Source organism: Lygodium microphyllum, chromosome 2 (genome assembly GCF_053477565.2).
Source record: "Lygodium microphyllum isolate KBCC chromosome 2, Lygodium_microphyllum_v1.1.10, whole genome shotgun sequence".
Lineage (NCBI taxonomy): Eukaryota > Viridiplantae > Streptophyta > Polypodiopsida > Schizaeales > Lygodiaceae > Lygodium > Lygodium microphyllum.
The window spans coordinates 188333143-188360540 of NC_141136.1; positions in this window are offsets into that span (position 1 = coordinate 188333143).

Sequence of the window (27398 nt, forward strand, 5' to 3'; positions counted from 1 at the left end):
TAGAGTCTCAATTTATGCTGTTTTAGGGGAACGGAATGGAACTATGCCTTACGGGCAGAGAGGTCAAGCTTTGAATCCCTCTTGTTTTCCATTCTCCTTGAACCAAGTGCAGCATGAATCTGCTTCGACTGTGATGTTTCTACGTAAAGTAGTTTGCCTCGTGTTCGACGCTAGCCACCGTTCTAGGAATTTGACCACTAGGAAAAGCCTGATTCAGGTCGATCCTAAGTGGGAACGGCCAAAATCCTTCTGCTTCGTGGCAGACTCAGGAAGTCCTAGATCGCAAACCCCTTGACATTTCGTGGGAGTGCCGGGCGGTGCTTTCTGGACTCTCTTCCTGATGGGCTGCTAAGATGTATCCTACAAGCGAATAGGTGGACACGTTACACACACACACACACACTCTCTCTCTCTCTCTCTCCCCCTACATATCTCTTTGTACACCTCAACAAAATCTACTTAATAGTGGCTCTAAACAATGTAAAAATTCAATCAATGCCCTAATTTCTTTTTATTTAAATACCAAAAAACAATTTCTGGGCTCTTGGCTACCTATCGGATGTGCATTTGAAGTTTCATTGTATTTTGATGAAGTATGACATTTTTAAAATTATCCTACTTAAAAGTATGGATGGATCAATAATTGAGAAGTTAACATCATAATTACTAATCCTTAAAATTTTCATACCACATTGATTATACAAAGGTACAAAGAGTAAAGTATATAACAAAAAACAACTTCTTATCATATATTTTTTGTGTTAAGATTGACAAAGATAACAAAAAATGCAATTAGGTAGTAAAAATTATAGCAAAGATACCCATTAAAGTTGAGACTAAAGTCCATGAGTAGATACAAAATTTTTACCATGAGATATAGTCCTATGTTGTATGCATATGGAGAACACTATTTCAAAAAAGATAACATCACAAGTAATAATGCACTTTGCATGTATTGCAAAGTGTTGAGTATCAGTCTACCAAAAATTCCTCTGCAACTCCCTATAGAACATGAAATATTCTTTTGTGAAGTGATTAGGTATATCTTGACCCTGTGCACCCTATGCCAAAAACCACCTCCTACTTTCCATTTGGTATAGATCTCTTAGTGGAATTGTAGATAGCCTCCACTTACATTTTTGGTGGAGATGTTGAGAAGGATCCCTCTTAGGGTGGCTATAGGAAACTAGGTATGGTTGAGAAAGAGGTGGTCCATTGGCAAGTTGCAAAGTGTCATTGTCAAAGAGTACATCTAAGCTAGTAGATGCTCCATTGAGCTAAACATAATACATGGCTTTGAGAGGAAGCTTCTTTGCAACTACCTTAGACCTAGTAATCTTTTCTACACAATAAGAGATTTGAAAACTTAGCGAATAAGATAGAGAGTGAAACCCTCATACATAGTGCTTAAACTTTCAGACTCATTCACATATATACGCTTTTTCTCTTTTACTCTTAAGGAATTAAATTGCATTCACAATGAGCACATTCTTCATCTTACTATCTTAGCTTCTTTTAAACCCATTAGCTACATTCTTGAAGCCTTGTTTCTATCTAATTTGGCACAGCTTTCTTTGGTACTTGATTTTTAAGTAAGTCTTTGTGCTAATGCCAACCTTGTAATAAATACATTGTGTATACCAGAGCTAATAACTTGTTTGAGATATCTTTTATCTTGGACTTAATCACCTTCTCCTTCACAACCTTGAACTTTGTATTATTTAAAGCATCTTCCAATGTTATTCCCTAAATCAAGCTTCAAATGGATTATCCAAGCTCAACCTCACATAAGTTTCATTTTGAGCAATATTACATACCTTGATATGTCGATTCCACTAGCCATTGTTTGCAATTGGTTTTTTTTTTCTTAACACTCCAATGTCAACTTGTTCTTGATCTTCTTTAGGTCATCTAGCTGTAGTTTTTCTCCTCATATAAGATGCTAATGTCATGAACAATATCATTCATTATGATAATCTACTTACTTTTCTTAGTTATAATTTCATTCAAATGCTTCACTTATCCTATTAGTTGTTGTATTTAAATTTGATGTGAAGCAATGATATCATGATAGTTCTTTATAGTTGCTTGGCAAGTTGTGAATGCTTCTAGAAATTGTTCATTGAGCCACCTACTATAACCAAAAAAACCATTTTCACCCTCATACACACATTTTAGCAAGTTTGTTATCCTTGAGAAAACTAGAGGTCTATTGTTTAGGGCATCAATTGGATAGATGCACTTATTAACCCACAAGTCCACATGCTTTACTTTCATCTACTTATAGCTTTATAGAACTTGAGTATTAACACTAGTACACTTTGTCCTTTTGAATAATGGGACATAATCAAGCTCAATCTCAACATGCAACTCCTTTTTACTTGTATTAATTCTGCTTATTGATTGTGGTCTAGTTATAGATATATGAATTGATTACACAATTATCTCAATCATGTTGAGTGTGTCAAGGAACTCTATATAGACACATGGAGATATTGAGGGCTGAAATGATGAACGGGTTGCCTCTTACCCATCTAACCTCCAATCCTCACTAAGAGAACTAAAGAGGGGCACCACCTAGCCAAAGGGAGGATGGGCTAGGACATCCTTTTTCTCAAAGAGAATCAAGAAAACCAAGACACAAATTTACAAGAGAGAATATATGTACTAGACACCATATTAGAATATGAGAGAGAGAGATGAGAGGAGAGGGAGATAATAGGAGAAGAGATAGAGGAAGCTTGCCATTATGCTACATGGAATGAGAAGATGAGAAGAGAGGGAGATAATAGGAGCAGAGGTAGAGGAAGCTTGCCATTATACTACATAATAAAAGAACTTACTCATAGCTTACCTCACAGAGATGAGGGTATTCTAGAGTGCTCTCATGGGCTTGTCATTGTCCTCCTCCCTTTTTTTCATTCTCCATGGGCTCTTTATATAGCCTCCATGAGGGATTAAATTAAGCTAATCTTCTTGATTAACATAATCCTAGATGATGTATGGCATCTTTGAAAATATGGAGAATAGTGGATGGGACAAGTCTCCACCTTGGTCATCATGCAAGAAGCCAAGGGTGGTGGTAGACAAAATATAGAAATGGAGCTAGATTACAAGAGGTGGGTGCCCAAAGCACATTATTATAATATATTTACAAGAAGGATAGAGTGGAAAAATGATGTGGTGAAAGAGAGAAGCAAATTGCATGTAGCCAGCAGTCTGTGCCTTCGTAACTTCAAATCCGTGAAGAATCTAAAAAATGTTTCTTCTGCAACTTTGTAGACCAAGTCAAAACCGATTGGGCATCGCGGGAATTTTCTTGAAATTTGCTTTTTCTTGGGAGTTATTGAGATGATAAAAAATGGCTTCCAAAAGATGCTTTGACTTTAGTCCCCCATATGTATATAAATACATATAACCATGTGACAAAAGGGGTCCATGCTTGTAAGCTGTTGTGCAAGATCCAAATGACACCATGATGTGGATATTGACTTGTGTGCTAGGGTGAGGTGTCCTTTAATGATGGTGATAGATTCCAAATCTTAGTGATGCAGACGGAGCCCATGTGTAGTTGGAGGCTAGTCCTTTGAAAAATCTATGCACTCACTCAACTCCTAGGTGTAATCCATTTTCATCTTCACTAAGATAACCATTCCTTTTACCCTTTACATTGACATGCCTCCTAAGAACTTGTTCCTCCCATTTGCTAGAGTTATCATAATCGAGAAGCAATGTAGCATACCTAGTGCTTGAAGAGTAAACCCAAAGTGATATGGTAAGCTCTTGATAGGGGCTTTGGCCAAATTTTGTGGTAATAATCCGAGTTGTAAAAAACCCGGATCATTAGCCCTCCCCTTAGGCTAGAGGTATTCATGCCTCTAGCTTGCTAATGATGGTCCAATAGAGCAAGGAGGACTGCACCTCCTCATTGGTGGCTCTTCATTGAATGAGTGCTCCAAAGTGTTCATATTTCTTTGAAAATAAGGCTTCAGTCGCCATCCATTTACCCTTATGAACCTTCCCATCCATGCCACCTAGCTTATAGCTGCCATTTGGATATCTCCTTATGACCATGAATGGTCCTTCCCACTTGAACACAAGTTTAGCATCCTTTTTGTTATCAAAGCAGTTATCATAGCATAGCACAAGTGATCCTTCCCTTATATGTTTGCTAGCCAGCTTCTTATTAAATGTCTTCCTCCTCTCTCCAGCCTGCATGGAATAGTGTTGGACTGCTGCTTCTCTGTCTAACTCCAGCCTCTCTAGATCCAAGATTCTTTCCTCTAACTTCTTATCTTGATTCTTCTCTTGACTGGCTACTAAAACACGCAAACTGGCCAGTTCCACCTCTATAGGAAGCAAAGCCTCTTGGCCATAGACGAGGTGCAATGGAGGATAGCCAAGTGAGGTTCTGAATGAAGTCCTGTAGGCCCAAAGAGCTGCACTCAATTTTTTATCCCAGTGCTTGGGGTGCATGTGTACTTGCTTGGTAATTATCTTACAAATCAACCCATTTACTTTTTCGACCAAACCATTACTCAATGGGTAGTAGGGAGTAGAATGCCTATGCTTGATTTTTAGCCTTTCCATTAGCTCCCCTACTAGGTTCGCCCTAAAACCAGGACCCCGATCAGAGATCATTTCCAAAGGTGTACCAAACCTGCAACAAATATTTTCAAACACAAATTTTCCCACTTCTTGGGCTGTGATCCTACTAGTTGCTGAAGCCTCTGCCCACCTCGTCATGTAGTCCACACCCATTATGATGTATTCCTTGTCAAATTGAGTTCGTGGGAGTGGCCCTATTGCATCAATCCCCCATTTCTCAAATGGGCCATATGTAGTTATGGGATTTTGTTCCTCATGCACTAGCTTCCTTGGTCCAGCCTTTTGGCAATCGTCACAAGTGCGGCACCAATGTTGCACATCTCGATGTAGACTAGGCCACACAAAACCGGCTTGGAGAATCTTCCTGCTGGTTATTTCTTGAGCAAATTGTCCGCCACAAACCCCTTCATGGCAGCTCTTAATCACATCTATAATCTCCTTTGCTATTGGCACCCTTCTAAGCACTGCATCCTTTCCTTTGCAATACAATACATCATTTATCAAGCGGTATTTAGTGGCCTTAGTAGCCAGCCACCTTTTCTCACTCTTACTCATATGTGTAGTTGCCTCACCATGCTCAAGAAAATAAAGCACATCCTATAGTTGAAACTTACCCTGAAACAAGGGAAGCTTTACTGCAATGATGCCCACAATTACCTCTTTCAATTTTTCAACTGCTAGAGTATCTGCGTCGCCATTTGTGCGCCTTGGCACAAAATAGATTTGGGCTTTCTGTAGCTTTCTCATGAGAGTTTTAGCTTCTCGCATTTTCACTGCTAAGTTATCATTTTTACAAGCCCAGATTCCTTTCATTTTCTTAACAATTAGCATAGAATCCCCAAAAACATTAAGTCGAGTGACACCATGTGAGAGACACCACCTCAAATCTAAAAGCAAGGCTTGATATTCTGCCTCATTGTTAGAATGGACATCCTCCAAGCTGATACCTTCTCCATAAAGTTTGTCACCTTCGGGACTAAACACCAATATTCTTGTTACCGCTCTATCTTTAATACGCTTGTAGGCTCCATCGAAGTAGAGGGCATGGGCATTCTCCACCTGTGGCGGCTCCTCAAGAGGAGGTGTCTCCTCTTTTACCTTTCCCTTCTCCTTTTCCTTCTTTTGATGGCATCTATGAGTCAACAAATCAGCTAGGCAAGCTCGAGTAGAATCCTCCACCTTGAAGGTGTAGTCAAACTCTTGGAGTTGTATCACCCACTTAGCGATTCTAGCTTAAACATCCATGTGCTGTAAGGCATAGGGAAAATTCTCTTCTGTCGTGATCACTACGAATGGCCTAGGGAGAAGATAAGGACAAAACTTTCTTACCACAAACATTAGAGACAAAACCATCACCTCGACCATCTTGTACCCTCGTTCTGATGCTGTCATTACTCTACTAGAAAAGTAAACCGAACTCATTAGGCCACTTTTAGCATCCTTTTGTATTAGTTCTACCCCTAGAGCATCTTCCCCAAAACTCGGATTGACAAAAAACTCCTGATCCCAACACGGCTGTAAAATTATAGGAAGGGTGCTAAGAGCTTTCTTCACCTCGTGAAAGCACCTTTCGCTTTCGTCACTCCACAGGAGCTTCTGAGAGTGGGTTAATTGTTGCAGTGGAAATATTAATTGGGAGAGGAGATGAATGAACCGCCCCATATATCGCACCTTCTGAATGAAAGAGGTTAGTTGCTTCATAGAAGATGGTGATGGCACCGCCAATAGGGCCTTAACTTTGTTTGGATCTGCTTCAATGCCCCTCTCACTTACGACATGCCCTAACAAAGTTACATTACTTTCGCCAATGCGACACTTCTCATGGTTTAACTGCCCCCCCCATTTGTGCGAGTCGATTAAAAGCTTCATCCACCTTCCCTAGATGTAGAGCCTTAGAACTATAAATATAAAAATCATCAATAAAGACCCTGATGGATTTCCCAAAATATGGCTGGAAGACATAATTCATGAATCGTTGGAAGGTAGCTGGGGCATTTGTTAATCCAAATGGCATTACTTTGTAAGCAAAACAACCCCAAGGTGTAATGAAGGTGGTCTTCTGTTGATCCTCCTCAGCTATTCGGATCTGGAAATAACCTGAATACTCATCACAAACAGTGTATCTCTCATGCCCGGCCACATTGTTGAGTATTTCATCCTGAAAGGGAAGAGGAAAGTGATCTCTCTTTGTTGCAGCATTTAGCGGTTTGTAGTCCACACAAATCCTGCATTTTCCATTCTTCTTGGGTATCACCACCATAGGTGAAACCCACTCTGAGTCCCCTATTGGATAGATGAAGTCTGCCTTCAAAAGTCGTTGCACCTCAGTGAGTAGAGCGTTTTGTTGAACTACTCCCAACCGTCGTAGTTGTTGCACCACCAGCCTTGCTCTCTCTTTAAGATTAATGTGATGTTGTACTGCTGTCACACCTGTGATGTGTTCATAATCAGAAATAAAAAGTACAGAGTGTTTTATCACCACTTCCATGTAGGCTGCCTTCTCCTCAACTAATATATCCTTAGCCAACATTTTTTCTAACTCCTCCTTCTCGACCTTTGGAAGCTGCTGTAGAATTTTACTACTAGAAGGCCCTTTTAATGTAATCCCCATCACTTCTAGAGAGCTTTCTTCCTCCTCATTAGAAGACTCTCCCTCTGTCATAGATGACCAACCCTCGCTGGAACTCCATTCATCAGCGGTGGTCTCTAACACAAGATCCTCCTGTTGGTCCTCCTTCATGTTGTAGATAGTGCTCTTCCATTTTTTATGCAGCCCCTTTTGTGGCCTTAGCTCTAAAGCCTCTGTCTCCCAATCTTGTCTGGCTTTCATTCCCATTAGTCATGGTCACCCGAGAATGAGCGGATAGCTGTCCCCCTTCACTGGCATCACATACATGTCAAGCTCTAATTGCACTCCATACACCTTTACCTTGACTTTCTTTATAACTCCCAAACAATTTACTACTACATTGTTAGCCATTTTGGCCCCAAATTTAGTAGTTTCATTTACCTCTAATCCCAAACGATGCATCAACTTTTCCGTCATGACACAAATCTCTACACCTCCATCCACATATGTCTTTGACACTCTCTGCCCATTGATTTTGGCTTCCACTAGAGGTACAATATCTTTCATTTTTCTAGCCTGGATTGCATTCACATGTCTATTCTTCATGGGTCTAATGCTTACCATCTTTGACCATTGTCGTCGCATTGTTGGAGATAGATGTAGTAATTGTGGCCATGAAATTTTTGGCCCTTGATTCCTCACATCAGCAAGCAAATCATAAGCTCTAGTTTCTTTACACAAGGAAAAATCATCTGGCTCAATGTGTCGGCATGAGCAAGCTCTTCTCTTTTTACTATTGCATGTCTTTGCAGCCATTGATGACTCTGCCTCCTCTTCCATATTTTCAACCTCCTTTGGTGGTGTAGGCTCCATTCTCTCAATTATCCGGGCTTTCTTCACCGGCATTGCTTCAACCTATACTACTTTAGCCTTCCCTTTGACATCACTCTCATCTAAACTAATTATCTTAACATCATGATTCTCTGGCGGTTGGACAGCAGGCAAGGGCGGCACCTATGCAAGTGGTCGAGGATGCTGGAGAACTTGAACCGGTGGTGGAGGCCCTAGATTCGGTGGAACAAACCTTTCCCTAGGTGGTGTCACTTGTTGTCCCCTCCTTGGTTGTAACCCATTTCCTGGAAAACGCCTAGGATGAGGGCAAAAGTACATACCATGGCCAGTCTCCCCACAATTATAGCAAACATACTCTCTTTCTTATCTCCTTGGACCTTGATTGCCTTCATTTATGAGGTGAGGGGGCCGCACTCCTTGCACCAAATTTAATGAAAGGCTTTCAAGTTGATTAGTAATGCATTGTAGGAGCTCTTGTTGTGGTATCTCCGGTTCAGGTGGGGCCTCTACTATTTCTCTAGGCCTTGGCATGGTTGGTAAAACCTGTATGAGCTCAACTCCCCCCTTCAACTGGGCTTGATACTTCAATTTTCTATCTTTCTCCCTGGCATAAGTGATTGATTCTTCATAGGATGTGGGAAAATTTCATTTGACCTTCTCCCTTAGTAGAGGATGAAGTTTAGCTAGAAGACAATCTTTCTTAAGGCAATCAGATACTCTTTCTCCCTCGGCTAAGGAGGTTGTCCATTTATCCCACAATTTTATAAACATGCCTTCATAGGCTTTGTACTCCCCTGCTACGGTTTGGCGAAGATCTAAGAGCTGTCTCCAAATATATTTAGGTGGCTCTATATCTTGGTACTTGTGTATGAATGCGGTCTTGAGATCCTCCCAATTACCCTTTGTAGCCTCTGAGAGAGCTTGATACCACACTCGAGCATCACCCTTTAGAATTAAAGGGAAGGTTCGTACTTTGGTTGCTAGGTCATCCCGGCCTGTGACTAGGAAGGCCATTTCTAAGTCATCCAAAAAGTCCAGAGATTTCTTCCCTTTGTGCCCAAAAAAACTTGGAAAAGCCATGATAGGAAGATGTTGATCTAGCTCAATACAAAATAAAGATGGACACATCTAGGCCCAAGTCATATCTTATTAAGGGTAGAATAAATGGATTTACAGATGCATTAATCTCAGCAGAGGACGAGGGCCCAATAAGCCCCTTATAATATTTTGAAACCTGATCTTTTTGCTAACAATTATATGCACGGTTTGTCTAGCAAGTGGACAGATAGGTCCATACAAATCCCTATGGTTCATGGGATACACTTAGAGTAGAATGAATATGTGTACATTAAAGGAGATGTTATAAGCCAAAATAGGGAGTATTATGGGATCAAGGGACAACAAGATCTCTCTCAACCTCTCAGTTCCAAAATAGAAGACCAACCTTTGCTGAAAATGTATCTTTCTACTAATGCACACATCCACCCGAATGTTTTGAACCGATTGAAAGTTGTAGAAAGTAGGAGTAGTCATTTATGCATTAACTACAAATTTTCACTACAAACTTTCATGAAGCGTGTTGTTGAAGCTATGGCCTCTTAGATCCCACCATTTGAGAGATGCGAAGGATTTGCTCACCACTGATTAGCGTAGCTTCTGTGTGACCATCATCAGTCTTATAAAGTTCATAGGCTTTGATAGCTACCTTCTTAATTACTTTGAGTCTTCTTGCTAGTAGTAGTTGAAGCGCATCACCATATGTAGCCTCTCGCCAATATCGCACACCATTGATGTGTAACTCACCCTCCAAAAACTTGTTAATCCCCGAATTTGAAAGCGCCTTCACCGCCGCTTGAATACAAAGCTCCTTAGGGAGTGTCTTTACAGTAGACACCAAGCACTCAATACAATGCCTTGACGTAGAGACTTGATGAGAGCAAGATTTCTCATGAAGCAAAGAAGGATGAGTGTAATTAACTTGTTTTACCCGCATACGTGCCGTTTGTCGATAAAGATCCTTTTTTTCTTGAGCTTCTTTTGGAGACCATAGCGGTACTCTTAAGCAGTGAATCTCTTGAATAGGGTTTGATGAAGATTCCTCCTTAGTGATTTCTTGACAAACACTCGTTGAAGAAGAGGACAACTCCTTAGATGTTTCTTTCTTCATAGAAGTTGTAGAGTGTAGCTTGAGAACTCCTCAGTGGGGGCACAAAAAATGAGGGCTGAAATGATGAACGGGTTGCCTCTTACCCATCCAACCTCCAATCCTCACTAAGAGAACTAAAGAGAGGCACCACCTAGCCAAAGGGAGGATGGGCTAGGACATCCTTTTTCTCAAAGAGAATCAAGAGAACCAAGACACAAATTTACAAGAGAGAATATATGTACTAGACACCATATTAGAATATGAGAGAGAGAGATGAGAGGAGAGGGAGATAATAGGAGAAGAGATAGAGGAAGCTTGCCATTATGCTACATGGAATGAGAAGATGAAAAGAGAGGGAGAAAATAGGAGAAGAGGTAGAGGAAGCTTGCCATTATACTACATAATAAAAGAACTTACTCATAGCTTACCTCACAGAGATGAGGGTATTCTAGAGTGCTCTCATGGGCTTGTCATTGTCCTCCTCCCTTTTTTTCATTCTCCATGGGCTCTTTATATAGCCTCCATGAGGGATTAGATAAAGCTAATCTTCTTGATTAACATAATCCTAGATGATGTATGGCATCTTTGAAAATATGGAGAATAGTGGATGGGACAAGTCCCCACCTTGGTCATCATGCAAGAAGCTAAGGGTGGTGGTAGACAAAATAGAGAAATGGAGCTACATTACAAGAGATGGGTGCCCAAAGCACATTATTATAATATATTTACAAGAAGGATAGAGTGGAAAGTTGGTGTGGTGAAAGAGAGAAGCAAATTGCATGTAGCCAGCAGTCTGTGCCTTCATAACTTCAAATCCGTGAAGAATCTGGAAAAAGTTTCTTCTGCAACTTTGTAGATCAGGTCAAAACTGATCGGGCATCGCGAGAATTTTCTTGAAATTTACTTTTTCTTGGGAGTTATTGAGATTATAAAAAACCGCTTCCAAAAGCTGCTTTGACTTTAGTCTCCCATATATATATAAATACATATAAGCATGTGACAAAAGGGGTCCATGCTTGTAAGCTTTTATGCAAGATCCAAATGACACCATGATGTGGATATTGACTTGTGTGCTAGGGTGAGGTATCCTCTAATGATGGTGATAGATTCCAAATCTTAGTGATGCAAACGGAGCCCATGTGTAGTTGGAGGCTAGTCCTTTGAAAAATCTATGCACTCCCTCAACTCCTAGGTGTAATCCATTTTCATCTTCACTAAGATAACCATTCCTTTTACCCTTTACATTGACATGCCTCCTAAGAACTTGTTCCCTCTATTTGCTAGAGTTATCATAATCGAGAAGCAATGTAGCATACCTAGTGCTTGAAGAGTAAACCCAAAGTGATATGGTAAGCTCTTGATAGGGGCTTTGGCCAAATTCTGTGGTAATAATCCGGGTTGTAAAAAACCCGGATCAATATTATTGAAAATAGGGGGTTTGGTGACTATTGAGGTAGATTGAAAAGGCATAGACAGACACATTAAGATATTAATGGTATCAAGGTACTTGATTCTATGGAGGTAGATTGGAGAGGCATAAATAGATACACACATATATTGATGGAAATAGGGAGTTAAGTGTTTGAGGAAATAGACTAGAGAGGCATAGACACATAGAGATGTCAAAAGAAAGCATGTAGCTTAGTGTGTGAAGGTAGGATGGATAGACACATAAAGATGTCAATGGAAATTGAATAATTTAGTGTGAATAGAGAGCATACAAACACAAATAGATTGTATACAGTAGGTATTGATGAATCATTGTGAGCAAGAGACAAGGTAATTCAGTGTGTCAAGTTAGATTTCATAGGCACAGAGAAGAAGTCATAGCACAGCTATGAGAGAGTAGTGTGATGGAGTAAAATAGCTCGGCAATAAGAGATATTTAAAAGTTTTCAAATTTTTAAAAATCTAATTTGATTTCCAAAAATATTTCCAAATAATAACAAATTAACTATTAGGATTTTGGGAGAAAAATCTAAAATATAAAGAATATTTAATAAATCTTTTAAAAAAGTATCAATTTTTTATGTTTTTCATTTTTCATTTAAAAATAAATTACTATGTATCTACTAATCACTTTGCATTGAAAACCAAGCACCACACTCTTATAAGTAGCTTTTAAAGAAATATAAAATTTGGTTAAACAAGGATCATTGAATGAGGAGATAGAATAAATCTAAGCAGATCCTTTGTGGACAATATAAAACATATAAAACAAGATTGCGAAAGTGGAAAAAATAGGATTATTTTACTATTCTTCTCCACCTTTCCTTTTTTTAAGAAGAGAGATGGGGGCAAAAAGGCCATGCTGTAAGTAAAACTTAGAAGCTTTATAATCTAATTAAAAAGAAATATTTTTATCAAGAGATATAATATTTGATAAGCAAAAAATTAGCTTAGTTCTAAAATTTTGACACATGCTCTTCCATACATCTCAAAGTGGAGGTACCAACAACCATGGTGTAAGAAGTTGGAAATACATGTGTTAGTGAGAGAGTTATTAATAATACCTTGTCACACTGACATAGGTATAAAAGGTGTAAGACATGTAGTTTTTGGCATCTTTTATCATAATACAATTAATGTCTCTTATTCCACCTACTCGTACTCAACTTTCATGTCTTCTCTTTCTTTTTTTCCATCTTTCTAGTCTCGCTCTCTCCTCATCACTCTTTCTCTCTCTTATGCTCTTCTTTCTCTCACCTCTCAGTCCTCTCCTTGAAAAGTGGTATCACAACATTCATCTTTGATCCATTTGGTACAATCCTTTCTTGGATTTCTTTCTCAATCTTATTACTTCTTGGTTAATCAAGGATAGGGAGTCAGTTTGGAAAAATGGATAAGTGCATTGACCAAGGAGACCAAGAATATCTAGTTAGAGCTAACTAGAGTACTTGAAGGCAAATTTTGAGGCAACTTGGACAAAATGAAAATCAATAACATGCTATTTTGGAGGTAAAATGGTTAAAGACACGATAAATAGAATTAGTCTTGATTAGAGGTCTAGTTATTTTTTCAAGATAGACTTTCTGTTTCCTCTCTCTTTCAAAATTTTGGTTCAACCTTTCGTGGTGGCTACGAAGAAATCCAATATCTTTATCTCTAGTCATCTTCATTCATTCTCCGACCATGGGGTAAGGATTCTACACATCTTGAGCAGTAAGTAGAGCACCCAATAGATAGTACTTAACTAGAGTTTGTGACCCTAAGAATAGGCCCAAAATTTTTGGTGCAAAATGTACTGTGTGCCCTAGTCTAATCAGTGATCTATAGTTCCCACCTCTCTGATTCTAGCTCTTACCAGCCCAGCTCTTCTAGACTTCTAGCAGTCATTGCCAAACCTTTGCAAGCAGGGTTCTCTAAAAACCCTAAAACACAATAGGGCAGCCATAGCCATAGACATGGAAGCTTTAATCTCTTCAATATTTTTCTCTTCCTAACCTTCAAGGATTCTCTACCATCATTCCGAAGCAGGATATGCTTCATGATTGAATGCATTTCAAAGATTTTAGCATACTAAGCCTCTTGAAGCTCATATTGGAGATATATTTTCAGGCTTTTCTTCAAGAAGCTTGAATCTTCAACATTCAAGTGTTCAAGCAAGCTCGAGGTATTGATTCTTCATGAATTCGACTTTATTCAAGAATGTATGGGTTGATTTTATGGATTCTTGGAGCTTCATGATAGATTCATGGTGTATTATGGAAGTTTCTTTAAATATTGAACTAAAGCTTAAATAAATAATCCTCTTCAAGCTTACTCAAGGTATTTCACTTGTCTAATCTCTAAAATCTCTCAATATCCACTTGCTTTTAAGATTTTCCACTTGTTGATGGGAGATTATGGATCAATTAATTCTTTGAATTGATCAATAGATCAGAGATTAGTACTCTTCTCATTGATCAGATCTTATTTCATTGAATTTCATCATTCATTTTAGTCTTATTTCAGCAAGGTTGTCATGTACAATGTCTTGATGCATAATCTTGATTTGGTTGTATGATTTTCTTTGCTTAAGATTGAAAATATTGTAAAGGGTCAATACTAGCAATCAATGGGTCATTAAATTGCATTGGTAAGACCCTCATCCAACAATTATTTCTTCAAATCAATCTTTGATTTATCAATCATTTTTTTATCATTCCAATCTTTCATTAATCATTCATGCATATCATTGAAGGCTGAAAGAAGTTTTTAGTTATGCATTTCATCCTTGATTGATTAATTAGAATGCTATTTCCATGTTGATATTTCCACTGAGAAAAAAGGTGGATGTTAGGTAAGATAATGGGACAATAGAGGGGTGACCCTCCCCCTCCTTATCTTGCTACATGCAATCTCCCTCTTCAGTACTATGCTATAAGATATCTTCCTCTTCAACAATTTATACTAAAAGCAATCAAGTGATAATGGAGACATCTTTATTTTTTAAATCTCTATGATGTTATTATTCTTCACAGTTGTTATTTAATACTTAATCATCAATTCATATATATATATATAGAGAGAGAGAGAGAGGATTGTGTGAGATGAATTAAGAAAATAAGTGATAGAGTGACAGAGAGTAAATTAGGGCAGAAGATAAGATGATATTATTATTCTCCACTAGCTGTCCATGGTGGAGGCATGGACTACAAACAACATAACACACTACATTATCAATATTGTCACCATTACAAAAATAATCATCATTTCAAATGAGTTTGTGTTTCTAATCTCTCTTCTTGTGTAGCATATATTTGAAGCATATGGTCCATACTTTGCATATCAAAGTTTGGAAATATGGTCAACTCAAGGCATGAAACAATCTCACTGGCAAGCTCGTTGTGCTTTTCAAAAGGCAATTGATCATGGAGGTGGCATCAATGATTCCAATTCTATGAGGCAATTATTGCAATGGTTGTATAGGATATTAGAGATACAATATAAGGAAAAAGAAAAAGAGTCCAAAAGTTCTCAAGTAGAAGTTATGAGTAGGGAAATATATGAAGTGAGAAAATTAAGATACAAAAATAGCACAATTAGATAACACCATGAAGAATGGTTGACAACCCAAGAGATATGGCAAGAAATGGAGACCTAGATAAAGATAACAATTTTAATGTATTTAGATTCCACGAAAGAGCACATGTACTAAGGATATGACACATCAATACTTCTATATTTAACATGAGATGTCTTACAAATTTTGTTTAAAATTTTGGAGGTTTCTCACTATGTTTTTCAACGTTATCAAAATTCCGAACCTTGGAACATTCACTTGCCTAGAGAGAGAGAGAGGCATCAAGGGGGTGGCAGGAAATAGAGAGAGTAGGGATGGGGTGGAGAAATGAAATGAAATGAAAATTTTAAACTTCATTTACACCATAATAAGTTTAAAAGTTTTGTATTTGAGTCAAGTCTCTCCTTTCATTTTTTTCCATTACTCTTCACTCTACCCTCCACCTTTCTATACTTTATCATCACAACCATGGCACTTTTCAAGCTTCCTATCAAGAAGGTGCTTGCAAGAGCAAGAGCTCAACACTCTTCCCAATCTAGTGAGCATACTATGAGTGACAAAGGTCCCCTGGTGGGGCCAACAATGGTGGCCCTACTGCAGCTAATAATGGTGGTGCTACTATGGCCAACAATGGTGGCCCTAGTGTGGCCAATAATGATGGTTTTCCATTGTCTAGAAATGGTGGTCCACATGCTCTAGTTGCTCTAGCTCCCACTATTTCTCAAGGTAGTAATACACGTCCTCCAACACATAAGAAGCAAAGATGGAGACTAGGCACAGATGCATTATGTGAGATAAGGAAATTCTAGAAGAGTGTCAACTTGATTATTCCTAAGGCACCATTCTCTAAGTTGGTGTGCGAAATACTACAAGATCTGTAGTCAGGGCATCATCACAAGTTCTTTTCAAAGAATCAGGTAAGGAATGTGGGATGATGGTCAAGGCAAGCCTTGCTTAGTCTCCAAGAAGCAGTTGAAAGCTACTTGAATGTTCAAATGAGTGATTGTCAACTTTTAGCCATTCCTGCCCAACATATCACTATTAATCCCATAGATATGGTTCTTGTTCATAGGATCCACAACAACAAGGATGCATTTAATCTTAATGTCAACAATATGCTTTGAGAAGCTACCTTGTAATTGGATCTATGTTTTTAGCTCAAGTTTGGTTGTAGATTGTAAGGAGCTTTGTTTTGGGTTATCTTTTTAGTAGTCTACCTTCAAGTATTTGATAGTAGTGACTTGCAAAATGGAGCTAAATTTTGCCTAGCTCTAGTTGTACTTGGTGTAATGCACTATCTAACGTGTATTTCATGGTTTTGTAATGCTAAATCCAATATGTGATATTCTATTTTGATCATGATTTGCATTATGTGAAATTTTAAGTTTCCAATTTTGTAAGTAGTTTTGTTAAGGATAAATTCAATATGCAATTACACACACATCAATGATGAGTTTTACATTGGCCAATGCACAATATTTTTATTGTATTTAGTGGTTTTGAAATACTATATCCGATATGTGATATTCCATTTTACCCATGATTAATTGTTTGTGAATTTTTAACTTTCTAATGTTTCATATAGTTTGGTTGACAATACATTTAATATGTAGTTGTGTACACTCGTTGGTGAGTTTTTCTATTATTAGTGAAGTATAATCTAGTTAATGCATTTTCAGAAAAAGATTGAACCATCAATTTTATAAATCAAAATTTGGTGTTGAGGGCCCCAAACACAAGCTTCTAGATAAGTGTCCTAGAGGTTTCTGATGGGCCCAAATTTTTTATTTGAGTCCACATGTAAAATTTCACATCAATCGGATCACTAGTCACGTTTCTCCAAATCCTAGAAACATTAATTCAAGTTTAAGGATTTTTAAAAAGTTTGCCTATAATTTTAAAGTTTTACCTCATTTTACACATTACACTTTTTATTTTTGAGTTTTCTTCCCTAGAAGACATGGCACGTACCAAGCAAGAGGCTTGGAAACACCCCCTAGAAATTCCATGCATAGGCCACCTCCCCCAGCTCCACCACCACCACTATGCCAACATCACAAGTGTCGATGGAGACCAGCCACATTGGATAATCACGAGATTTGCCATTACTAGAAGACCACACACCTTCTGATACTGAAAGCTCCATTCTAGAAGCTCGTGCAGTAGGAGATAATGGATAGCATACTGAGGAGGAACAATAGGAGGCACTTCCTAGATAGATCACACCTGCAACAACCCGATCATTGGACTCCACCTAGGCCCTCCTTGCACTACAAGAGGATTTTGAAACCTACCTCATCAACTTGTTCGGAGACTCGTCTATATAGCGGTGCATGCAAGGAGGGTCACTGTCACCGAGAGGGATCTACGAATAGTGGGGTTTTTCAACGATGGAAGGATAGTCCTCACGAAGATCAACAACGATAGGGGTGTACTACTTAAACATATATGGAATGTAGTTTCTAAAAGAGATTTTGTAAAACCCTGGTTATAATGGATCCCATGTAAATTGTTATGAATATGAATACAATTTTTTTGGCACGTTTTATTTTGATTAAGTTACTTTTTATTTATTTTATTTATGTATTTGAGTTATCATTACATGCATTTGAGTGAACACATGTTGCGCAAAAATTCGATAAAGCATTGCATATTAAATTTAGGGTATGAATTGTGTTGCATATAAATTTGACAAACAAACGTAGCATTCAAGTAAAAAACAATAATAAACAACACATATCACAAACTACATTCCATGAAAATGTAACAAACATTGGTTTTCATTACTTCAAGAGAAGATTACAAAGTGCATTGCATTGGTGATGAGATGTCGTTAGGCAATAAGTATATCTACTCTCTCCTATGAGCTAGACTCCCCATGATCTTGATGCCCTAGAGGTCCTGATGGTGAAGTTGCATGGGAAATCTAGAACATTATCTTCTGTGCATCATCTATCTGCTATTGTAATGGAGTATCTAGCTCTGCTCTTGCAACTGGGCCACCCTCGTCACTCTCTTGGGAAGGTATTGTGTAACCGGAGATCGAGGACCAAATAGGGTTTCTTATAACCTCTCACACTCCTCATCAGAGATCTCATATTGTGGCACTGCGTCCTCAATCAACTCTTGGATGCTCACAATGATAGAGATGGCATCAATGCTCATGCCATCATATCAAGCCACCTCATCAACATGTGATGGGGCATGATGTATATCAAAATCTATAAAATCATCAGTTGCATCCAGCACCATGAAACAATATAGTTATTCTTCTCTTAGCTCCAAAATCTCTAATACATCTTGCATGAGTAGATATTCCACCCCCTTAATGGTGACATCATGGAGAAGGGAGGGGAGGAATGTAGGTGCAGGACATGTACCAAGAGAAAGAGAGATATTCACTTTCAATTGGAGGATGAATATGCATCAATTTTTGAAAGAACTGTGGAAAGAGATGATGTAATAAGATACATGATGCAACAAGAAAGAAATGCAAGGGGAAAAAATGTGGACCTTTGGGTTGATGGGTGCATTTGTCCACCCAATCCACTCACTCAAAGATCACCACAATTTGAAGGGATTATATCATTTGTAAATTTTGTTTGTGAAGGCAATGAAGAAATGTATGGATACACATGTAGACTTTTCACACAAGGATTAGCAAGGTCTCATCAAGCCTTGACAAATATGCATACAAGATTACAAGGGAATATGTAGTCTTTGATGAAAAATGATAGATCAATGACTGAGAAGGATAGGGAGAACCAAATCCTAATACCAGCAATGTCTATCATCGAAGATGCTATACATGCTACACACATGCAAAATATGGAGTTAGAGTCTAAAGTTATTGACTCGGAGAAGGAGAATCAAAATATAGAGAGAAAGCTCACAAAAACTTTGGAGATTGGGCCCACTTTAAAAACCAAAGAAGTATATCGATGCATCTGATTAGTTAAACCAATCCACCAATTAACCAAAGGAAGTGGACAATATCATAGATAGATATATGCTCAATCTTCTACAATGAGAAGCATATTCTCTCATGCAGAGAATGATACTATTGCCAAAGTCCTAAGCAAGGATATGGTAAAAAATGCATTGGAAAATCATAAATTTAGGGACATTGTAGATGGTGTTGTAAGTGAACATCTTTGTAACATGTCCACCTGTTATCTTCAGGGCACGTCTTAGCAGTCCATCAGAAAGGATGTCTAGAAAGCTCGGCCCGGCACTCCCATGGAATGTTACGGGGTTTGCGATCTAGGACTTTCTGCGTCTGCCACGTAGCGGAAGGATTCTGACCGTTCCAACTTAGGACCGACCTAAATTAGGGTTTTTTCTATTGGTCATTTCCTAATGGCAATTAGCATCGAACCAGAGTGAACTACTTTACGCACAAACGCCAGGTCCAAAGCGGATTCATGCTGCACTTGGTTCAAGGAGAATGGGAAACGAGAGGGATGCAAAGCTCAATATCTCTGCCATAAGGCATAGTCCCATTCCATTCCCCTAAAATAGCGTAAATCCGGGTCATTTATAACTTAGACTCTAGGTCAGCCCCCTTTTTCTGTCCATATCCTTTGAAACGATCTTCTCGCTATCCATCATGATTGAGAAAAGTTCTCGGCCAACCGGGACCACCCATCCCTAGAACGGACCTATGGCCACATCCTCCACACTTTCCTTGGGTTGTTTTAGTTATTTAATTACCTGACACATTTAGTTGGACATGTATCAGTCAACTTCCTTAATTATCCCGTTAGGCACTCGTTCCTTCACGTAATCATAGCACTTGACATAGAAAAGCAATGTCAAACAAGTTCATTTTCAATAGGTTATCATATTTATCTTTTTGAAATACATAAAGTCCAGCCTGTAGACTTATCCATAATCCACCCGAAGGCTATCCAGCAATCCACAGGGATTAGTAATCAAAGATTCCACCAGTAGACTAGAATGCGGGCCTCGAGATCCAATCTTGAGTCACGTTGGCCTCTTGTGCAGGGCCCGGAAGGCAAGGGATTTATAGCTAGAGCCCCCTCTAGCACCCAAGCATCCTCCTGCTCCAAGTAGCACTGAATGCAGAGACCTCTCGTGGTGGGCTCGGTCCACCTTCCCGGCGCTGTCGAAGGATTTTGAAAGCAAAGTCGCAACCACAGAGGACTTTGAATAATTTCAGGATAGAAGGTCAATTTAGTAGATCAAATTCAATTTGAAAGCTCTATTTCTGCACCATTTCTAGTCTCTGAATCTGTAAATAACCAGGGTACATTCATGCACAACATCAGTAATATGAGGAGATTCTAATGCAAGTTTGTAAGTTTGCATCAATGTATTTCTGCCTTTCAAAACATCGACAGGCTAAACTTCATCTTCAAAGGCAAACTGCATAATACAAAGAGAATCATTTCGGGCAAGATCAACATCTTCACAAACAAAACCTATCATAAGGTGCTGTTCTGGATCAGCTCTAAGTAAAGTCATGGTAATTGTGCTAAATCTCTAAGTGTTGTTGCAGCAGCTATCACTGGATATCTCTCTCTATCTCCTCTGAGCATTCTCCTCCTTGATTCCTCTCATTTGACCAGAGATGCATATTCTGGATTAAACCAAAATCGTGCAATTTCATTAAAAAGGACCATTGTTTCAATCCGCAAGTTTTCAACCAGAAGAATGAAAAACCTTCTTATGGCCCCCAAATAATACAAGAGCCTTGTATCCTTCTTTTTCCAAAGTGACTTGACAAAGAGCAGGAAGAAGAAGCTGCACAACCATGGAAGAATTTTCTACAGAATCTGATGTAATACCAAACAGATACTGAAGTAAAGACAGAAATTGAGCTCTGAGTTTCTTCTGGGAGGGAGGTGCGTCTGTCAAATATCTTCCAAACCAGAAGTAATTATTCAGAACTGCCAATCATCTGAGCTGATGCCAAAAACTCATCTCCTTTTGTCAAATTCTTCTTCTTTGATTCCTGTAAAAAAAACAAATCAATCACAATACTCATGGTCTCATTCAAGGCAGAAATCATTTGCTTCAGAGTTAAGTCACATAGTCTTGTCTCATCCGTTTCTTCAGCAATCACATCCATGACAGTTTTTCATAAGGCATAACAAGTAGCCAAATTATCATGCCTCCTCCTTCTTCATGTCTGCATCTTCCTTCGGCATGCTCATCCCCTCTCCGTGGCTGTAAGGACGTCAAAGGAAGTCGCTACACAAGGTCTTTGATAGATGCGGCCGACGGCGTGAAGAGTCAAATCAAAGCTAATCTTCAGAAAGCACCAGCTTAGCTATTCTTTGCCTCTTCATCCACCGTTTGAGTCCCCGTCACCTTCTTCATCCGAATCTTCAGCTTCTCCTCAGCCTCCTTTTCTTTGATCATTGTCTTATTCTCTTCTCTTGCATTCCACTGCAAACAACTACATCTGCTTCCTTCGGCATGCTCGTCGTCTTCAGGCTTCGTCGTACCCTTCGCCTTCTTCTCATCCGATTCTTCCGCTATAGCCGTTCCAGCCTCAACTACATCCCACTTTAATCACCCCCTTCCCGGCATCAATACCATGTATACCCGATGCAATGCAGAGCATAGAGTCTTCTGAGTACATATCCTTAGAAGCTGCAGCAGGGTTGTCTTCATCGAGCTCGCCAATGCACTCCCTTGATGGTCCTTCATCATTCACCCCTCCTCGGCTTCGTGTTTACTGAATTCTTGGTCTTCATCTTCCTCTCCTTCTCTTCTGCTACCATCTTCGACTTCCTCAGCACCCTCGTCGACTTCAGCTCTCCCCCAAAGAAGGAGTCACCCTTTCCTCTCATTCCAATTCGTATGCTTTTTCCCCTGTTCTTCTCGTGTTCCTGCTCTCCTCACTAATTGCTTCCAAAGGTCTTCCCCTTTTCCTCATCGCTTTCCCCTCTTTCAAAAATAGTGTTCTTTTTCTTTCCCCCCAAAAAAGCTCTTTTAAAAATAGTTCTCTTTTGCTTTCTTCCCCAGCACCCCAGTTGATACAACCATTGGCAGCTCACACATAAAAAAAAACTGAGAACTTTGTACCAAGACTGCACCACCACTTTGCCTGACTTCATCTATGAAAGCAAAGCACTCATCAAATAGGATGTGTCATTTCTAATCTTAGCAATTCCTCTTTATTGTAAGCTGCTCCAATCGATCCAATGTACAACCCCTCAATGATTTTGCAGTGCAGACTATCATCTCTCCTATATTTGGTTACCAGATAATCCTGCAAGATCCTCTCCATTCTATGTTTGTAAATGACCTCCATCATATCACTCAATATATATCATTTGTTGGCAAAGCATTCACATTCATTTCTTGTCACCACTATGGCCACCAACCATGAATCATTGCTCAACTTGATTTGTTGATGTGAATGTATGTAAGATATTTGTCCTGCAGCCTGCTATGGTAGAGATGGCTCCCCGTTTGATTCCGTGATGATGACAGACTTTTCGTATGCCCGGATACAGTGAAGCACTGCTTAACATAGACTCACCACTATGCCTCCAAACTCCTCCCCACTGTACTCATACGCAGAAAATAAATGTAAACACAACAACTAAGTATGTACAAAGTATCAAATCACACACACAACTTTTGGGTGGTTTTCACACCTCGAATGCGTAGCAATACGACATCCACCACCTCTAATCCTGCGCATCCTCCAGATGGGCCAAATACCCATGATCATTATCATCAAGATCCACAAACAGATCAATCTCTTCATTATGCATTTTCGGTATATCAACAAGATTATCTGTCATATCATCTGTCTCTTCCATTGGATTTTCTTCTCGTTGCTCTTCTCTTGCAAATTCTTCCAATGCATAATCTTCATTATCTCTTTTCTTGAAAATCTTGATTCTTTTTCCAGCAATAGACACTCTAAGCACTACCCCATCCAATTCTGTCAAATCATATGTTGCATTATCAAAAACATTTCTAACTATGTACGGCCCAAACCATCTTTTCACCATCTTCCGAAGTGCAGTATGCTAATTTTCAAGGCTGCTATCAAAGACCAATACCCAATCTCCCTCTTCTATTGCTCTAGGCCGCAAGCGATGCCTGCTGTCAAATCTATCCTTATTTCTTAGTCTAGCAACCTTCAACATGTCAATAGCTAGCTGAATATCCTCTGGTCTCCTCTCCAACTGTCGAATCCGAAGAGCTAAGAGCTCCTCTCTTGTCAAATCCTCCTGCCAAGGTAAAACTGACCAAATCAAAGCACAAGTCTCAATCGACATAACAGGTTTCTGACCATACATCAACTCTGCAGGCATATATCCTGTGGTAACACTGTGAGTCGTACGATCAACCCACAAAGAAAATGGTAGAAGTCTCGGCCATTCTCCAATCCGTCCTCTGCATGCTTTGGCTAATGCTTTCACTATCGGCAGATGCCCTCTTTCACTCTTCCCATTTCCCTCTGGATTGTATGATGTAGTTAGAGCCAACTTGATTCCTAGCTGAGAGAAAAACTCCCTAGCTTCATCTGCATCCAATTCACCACGATCCGCAGTGATCTTACCTACACAACCATATCTGCAGAAAATTTCCTCCAATAAGAACTTACACACTGCACTAATGGTCTTCGTTCTCAAAGATCTGCCCTCAACATGATTGGTAAGATCCTCTCTAGCCAAAACAATGTATCTCATCTGCCATAGACCCATAGGCATAGTAACCAAATCAACTACCCACTTATAATGAATGCATAGCGGATAAGTCGAATGAAGCTCATCTCGATGACGCACTACTGAATACATCTGGCAGTCTTTGCAAGTCTCAACAAAGTGAGAAACATCTCTGTACATGCCTTTCCACCAATATTTCTCCTTGATTTTCTCATAAGTAGCCCACACTCCTCTATGACCAGACCAAGGACTCTCATGAAACTCCCTCATCACCTGTAACTGTGTCTCTCTATCGCAGACAACCCGCAAAGGTAATCCGCCTCTTTTCTTCGGATGCTTCCAAAGAAATCTGTCCTTGAGAAAATAACCATAGGCTTTCCTTATGATCTTCTTGAACTCTTCATCTGTCCATTCATCTCTTTTGCTTAGTGTACTAAGGTACCTGCCAATCTACAACCAATCTCCAACATAGAGTTCTTCTATGAAAGCCACAATATCATAGACATGACAAACATGATCAACCATAGTGGCTGAAATTTCTGCATCATCCTCTTCTGCAAGTAGAGTCTCCTCATCATCATACCTGGCTCTAGACAACATATCTGCCACTGGATTATCCTTCCCTGCTATGTGTTTAAATTCCGGATTTAATGACGATGTATGCAATCCATCTCAACATAGCTATATCCGAAGTAGAGCAACTCGTGATCATACCAATCAATGGCAAGCAATCTGTCTCTAGCACAACTGAAGCTCCAATAAAGTACTCCTTGTCACATTTGAGAGCCATGACAATCCCCAATAGCTCCCTCTTGATTTGCAGATATCTCCTCTGTCTCTCGTTTAGGACTTTCGCCCCAAACCGAATAGCATACCTATTTCCATCAGCATCATCTTGACCCACAGCCCAACCTATGCCAATTCGACTAGTGTCAACTGTCAATACAATAGGCCTTCCACAATTATAATCTGCTTTCCTGAGAGTAGGAGCATTCTGCAATAACTTCTTCAATTTCCACATGGCTCTAGTGTGGCTCTCATCCCAATAGAATTTCTGCCCTTTTCGAAGCAGCTGATATAAACAATCTGCTATGTGTGCAAAATGAGGTATCCAAATCATATAAAACACACAAGCTCCAATGAATCTCCATACCTCTGAAGTGGTAGAACAATACTCCGCAATCTTGCCTATAGCATTCACCTTATCAGGTGAGGGTTTCCTGCCATAATACCCACACATATGTCCAACAATGACAACCTCATTTACTCCAAAATCAGATTTTTTCCCTGAAAGTGTCAAGTTCACTTCTTCTAACTTGGCCAAAATCTTCTCACATGCTGAAATATGATGAGCCACAAAGGATCTGTATCCTTGCTCACTTAGACTCTCATTTTTCTCTTCTTCTGCACACCCCTTAATGGGCACATCATCCAAGAAAGGCATGGTAAGCTGAGGTTTTTAATCACGAAGGACCTTATGCATGGCATTCATCATATGCGCAACAGAATTAGTGGCACCTTGAGGCAAGGTACACATCCTGACAAGCCCAATAGGAGTTCTCATGGTGGTTATGTCCCTGCTTTCTAAAGCCAGCAGAAACTGATCATATCCTGAATACAAATCACCTAAAGAATAGATGGCACGTCCAGCAAATGCTTCTGCAAACTCATCCACAACTGGACCTATACCAACATTCTTGATAGTAACTTTGTTCACTGGCTACATGTCCTGAATAAATCGGAGAGTACCATTCTTCTTTGGAACTGTAAACCACCTGTTTGAGTATGGTGCAGATGAAGGCTCAAGAATTCCCATCCTGATTTTCTCATTCAATAAATCAATCAGCTTTGGTTGTGTTTAGGCACTGGAATAGGTCGAAGATTCCATGCAATATGAGGAATAGTAAAAATGACCATAGGAGCAACAATATCTGGATTCATACATCCAATCTCATGCGGGAAAAAAGCAAATCCCCTTCCATGTCGCTCAAGCATCTCTTGAAAGCATTGCTTCTCTATGGGTAACAAGAAATCACCATTTCCAATTTTCAATTTCAGCAAGAGTCTCTGCTGAAAATTTATGACCAATATGCTCCGGATTCCTCAAAATTGGCTGTTTGGCAGCCCTCTCTATTTGCTGATCACTGTCAGGTGGAAGCGGTACAGCAAACAAATGGCTTCACCTTCTTATCCACAGTTTTGTATTTCGTGTCAACCCTGGCTTCATTATGCTCTTCCGCATTACTCAAATCTTGCTGTAAATCAGTAATTGTGCACTTCAATGGCTGAATATCCTCAGCCCTCTGCTTTATGGACTACATAGAAACAGCCCTAAACTCTGGATGCTGAAATATTTCAGTAGTAAACTCTGTTGGCTGAAAGTTTTCAGCCTTCTGTGTCTCTGAAAGCTGATCATAACCAGCTGGAAACTTTGTTTGCTGAATTTCTTCAGCACTCAACACTATTTGCTGAGTTACCTTAGCCCCTGACTCAATCTGTGACACAAAGTCTGCAATTTCATGAAACATGTCCAGGGATTGCACTAATACATTACTGTGACAACTCTGCATATCAGTTTTCAGCATATCTTTCATCTCTTCCATTGTATCTGCACAAATCATACTGTCATACATCCCATCTAGGTGCTCATCATCCTCCAAAATTCTTGCATTTTTCAAATTTTTCTCCTTCCTGCATATGTACTACCTGGCAGCTCTAGGCAACCTAGAAATCTTCTGATAGCTCATCAAACTGTTAGCTGAAATCCCAACAAAATTGGAGGAGAAAACACTACTGCCAGGAGGCGAGAACTCCAATCTCCTCTGCTCTGTATCACCGTTGTCTCGCGAAACGGCGATACCTAATGAAAATCCGAATCCCTCACAGTGGGCAAAGGTGCATCTCTGAGAGTATCCCTGTTTCTAACATGGTTCACACATACAGTCATAAACTGAACTGCTCTCATGCCATCTTTACTGTGAATCCGTGCATAAGCAGATCCATCATCCATTACCTTTGTTTCCATGCGCATCTCTGTGATGAATGGCTGTCCAAGAATTATGGGATAAGAGCATGAATCCTGCACAAATAAATGAAAATCCTCCTCTACATCACCAATAGAAACCCTAACACTAGGACATGCAACATACAAATCACTTGCAGTGTTATTGGCGGCTCTCATACGCCACCCATGCTCTACATCCATAGGCCATCTGTTACTCTCATAAACTCCACGAACTATGAGATTAATATCTAAACCATGATCCACCAATGCAACATAAGGCACCTGTTTCTCTCCAATCTTTACCATCGTCTCTGTAGTTGCCCTAGCCCAATGGCTCCGCGTAAAGTGACTACGCGGTATCAAGACAGGCTCATCAATTTCAGCATAATGCATAGGCTGAACCCTCTTCTCTACCTGCGGAAAAACAGAAGCATTCTCAACCATAACCTCATCCTCATCCTCATCCAACTCCCCAATCAAAACTCCTTGTGTATTAGTGGTAGACAATGCATGTCTTTTCCTCTTCAGAACCTCCTGAAACTGATCCTGAAACTCTC